The sequence below is a fragment of the Arachis duranensis genome, chromosome 6 (genome assembly GCF_000817695.3).
Source record: "Arachis duranensis cultivar V14167 chromosome 6, aradu.V14167.gnm2.J7QH, whole genome shotgun sequence".
Taxonomy (NCBI): Eukaryota; Viridiplantae; Streptophyta; class Magnoliopsida; order Fabales; family Fabaceae; genus Arachis; species Arachis duranensis.
Genome location: NC_029777.3, coordinates 2,534,119 through 2,538,328, shown reverse-complemented (window position 1 = coordinate 2,538,328; position 4,210 = coordinate 2,534,119).

The window sequence follows — 4,210 nt, the reverse complement described above, 5'->3', positions numbered from 1 at the left end:
ATTCTTCGACCTTGAAAGATGAAATCATTTCGAGTTTTCTAAACCTGGCAAGTAATGTTTACTGCAAATAACCTTCTTTTCTCAAATTTTCTTCCAATTTCAACCACCATTTGGTTGATTTGAAGGTTAACAGATTTGCAGCTTGCCAAACCTCCTTTGACTCTGCGCATTCCAGAAATAATAGAAGGTTGATTCCTTGCCTTAGTTACACACTTACACTTTCGACAGCTTGGGCTAACTGTTCTGATTCGGGAGCTTATCTTCTCAAGAACAGGGAGGCCTTGGTGTATAATATTTTTATTATAATAAGAAGATAAGATTAATTTTTAGGCCAAGAGCCAATTCAAACGAATGATAGCAAGCCGTGATAAAGAGAAAATGTTAATTCAAATTATTTGAACCAAAATGTTAATTCAAATTATTTGAACTAAAACATCCACATCTATCATGAAATTAACATGGTTTATAGGGGTGGCAACAGGGCGAGTAGGGGCGAATTTTTTCTCTACCCGATCCCGTCCTGCTACAATAATTCACATAAAATTCGTCCCTCTTTTACCCGCAGGTAGTAAATGGTTGAATCCTAACCCGTCCCCGCAGGTACCTGTCTTGTCCCTATAATTATTAAATCTAATAAATAAAATTAAATTTCAAAATTTATATAACCATCATCACATACATAACATAAATTAAAGTAAAATTTTAAATATGATACAATATTATCAATTATTTTACTAATTATTTTATATATATTACACATATTATATATTGAAATTATATATTATATATATATCGGGGGAATAAAAAAGGGTAGTACCTAATCTCAGCTCCGCCCTGCCCCGTCCTGTTCTGTCCAAGAACCGCGAAACAGATAAATTATCCGCGGTAGATATGAGGTGAATATCCGCGAGTTTGGATGGTGTTGACATCCTACTAGTTTAAATCTTCTTAGTGACATTGGTATTTGTTATGTCTATTCTTTTCAAATTATGCAGAATTTCAGTTCTTTAATCTTTTAAATATAAGATTACATGTTATTATTAAAGTTCTAATGATATTAATTATTTGTTTTAAACATTGGGCCAAATCAAAAGTAGACAATGCACGAAGTTGGATCTATGGACCTAGAAGTTGGATCTATGGACCTAGCTGTTCATAGCATGGTTTTTGCACATACACCATAGACTTAGCCAATAAAAGTTAGACGGTTAAACCATTAAAGAACATGATAAAAGAAAGAAAGAAGAAATTAAGATAAATACTAAATGAGTAATGAGTTGCTAAAGTTGGATTAAGAGAGTAAAAAAATACAACATATATAATCACATAAATTATTATTAGATAACATGTGCCAAATCTATTTTAATCACAATAAAGACATATACTAATCCAATTTAATTTAATAAATTTAAATATAATCCAATTATAAAAAGTGCGAGAAAGATTATAGAATATGATTAAAAAATAAAATATTAAAAAAATAAAACGAGAAGTAAAATGAGTAGAATAAAAAAGAGTGAATACTTAGAGATAAAAAAAAAATTAGAAGTAATGAGTTATTGTAGTAGCAATTAAGAGAAGATAAAAAATACAAAATTCAAAATTCATAGTCACGTACCGTATGGTTAGTAATATGTGACAAATTTAAAAATGTACCTATTACTTAGATTATTTTTTATTAATTTAATATTAATAATAATTAATTATAATAAGAGTACATAAAAAGTACATAAGATTAACTATAAAATATATTATTTTTAATTTTTATTTTTAGTTATTTAAAATTTTTAAAATAAAAAAACTAATTTTTTTTTTCTTTTAACTTTCACTTTCCCTCTCTTTTTCCTCTTAACATAATTAATAGACATTCTAGATTTAAATTTGAAATCTTTAGACCATTGTCTGTAAAACATATGTCGGAAGAGGTGAAAAATCAGCTAATATTTACTAAAATGATCTCAATACTGAATTCGTAGAATTAGTCCCCTAATAACATATATGATGGTCCAAGTAAACCATTGCATATTAAAAATTTGACAAATAAACACGTGAGTTTAATAGTTGAGAGTACTACTAAAATAGTTAAAAATGTGTTGAAAGAATACTACATCGTAAAAAATTCTTGAAGGGTAGAATGGCTTGTAATAACTTTGGCAAGGTAAGTGGAAAGCCACATCTCTTGAAGGGAAGTTGTAAATGAAAAAAATAAAACATCTGAAATTGATCTGCTATTTAATGGCAGAATTTCTATTAAGTTTTTTTTTTTTAATTTGAATTGTGATCGACACATTTTAAAGTGATTTGTGTACCTCTCATAAATTGGACGGTCCAATTTCTGTACATTCCGATTTGTGTATTTCTAAAAATTAGACGGTCCAATTTTTGTATCTCTAATAAATCGGACTGTCCGATTTCTGTTTTTCTAGTTAAACAATTTCACATTTGAATATAACATCCCAACAATCAACATTTAAAAAAACTACCATTACTACTCCAATATTAAAAATAAAAAGTTCCATTTATATTTTGTGTGAAAATCTAATAACAAGCTTTACTTCATTTTTTCAATTTTTTTAAAAGAAAAAATATTAGACTTCAATATTTATTAAGAGTTGGTTATTATTTATTTAAATATAAAGTAAAAACATTAATAATTTAATTTTTTTTAATAGAACACCTTAGAGTACACAGGTGCTGCTCAACGTAGACCCAACTTCATGCAACCGCACATTTGGCCCGCAATAAACAGCACCAATTATAATAATCATTACTGCTATATTTATCGTTATTTTATTTTGATCTTTACAGATGGTATGATTATAAAACAGGTATATGAATATGTGTCTGCATGTGCTGCAGCGTGGCAAATCAATACAAATATCAGAACTGTCATCCCATTAATCATATGATATGACGAAAATGTCACTTACAAAATTTCTGTTTTCTAACAACAAAGGCATTTATGTGACTAATTTTTTTGTTATGAAAATAGAAGTGGTGATATATTTTAATATTATAAATTTTTGGTGTTTTTTTAAATTATGGAAAGTACATAATTTGGAGGGTCCGATTCCTGTATCTCAATTTTTTTAATTTTTTTAACATAAATTGGACATTCTGATTTGTGTACCTCTCATAAATTGGACGGTCCAATTTCTGTACATTCCGATTTGTGTATTTCTAAAAATTAGACGGTCCAATTTTTGTATCTCTAATAAATCGGACTGTCCGATTTCTGTTTTTCTAGTTAAACAATTTCACATTTGAATATAACATCCCAACAATCAACATTTAAAAAAACTACCATTACTACTCCAATATTAAAAATAAAAAGTTCCATTTATATTTTGTGTGAAAATCTAATAACAAGCTTTACTTCATTTTTTCAATTTTTTTAAAAGAAAAAATATTAGACTTCAATGTTTATTAAGAGTTAGTTATTATTTATTTAAATATAAAGTAAAAACATTAATCATTTATTATTCTTTTTTTAATAACACACCACTTTTAATTAGTCTATATTAATGCACTTCCAAAAAAAATAAGAAATATAATTTTTAAAAAAAATTAATTTATTATTTAAAAAAATAACATATTCTAAATTCTACATCTTAAATTTTAAATCCTACATCTTAAATATGAGCTATTGATATAAAAAATAATAAATAAAAAACTAAAATATTTTAATTAACAAAAAATACAACACTTTGTTTAATAAGAAACATTTAGGCATAAACTCTTTTAATTTTTTTCTATTTTAAAATTAGTTTTGTTAAGCCCTAAATTTGGTTGCAATTATACTAGTTAGAATAATTTAGAGTCATATGATCAATTTACTAATTATTTAGAGAAAAAACTAATTATGTTTGAAAATGCTATATCACCTTTGTGAAGATTAAAGTACAATAATCCATGGCTTTTTAAAATTGAATTCAAATTCTTTTATAAATAATTTGAGTTCATTCCTCTTCGATATTAAAATTTCAATTTTAGTATTACTTGTTAAATTAGACTTATTTTAAAATATTCTTGATTAATTAAATAAATTTTAATTCTTTATTTATTATATTTTATATTAATTATTCAAGTATAAAAATAATTTGTTAATAAGGTTAATTATTTTTTAATAAAATTATGAAAAAATAAAATCTAAAACCTACCATATCTGTTATTTCCAATAATATGTATTGTTTTATAAAAATATCATGTG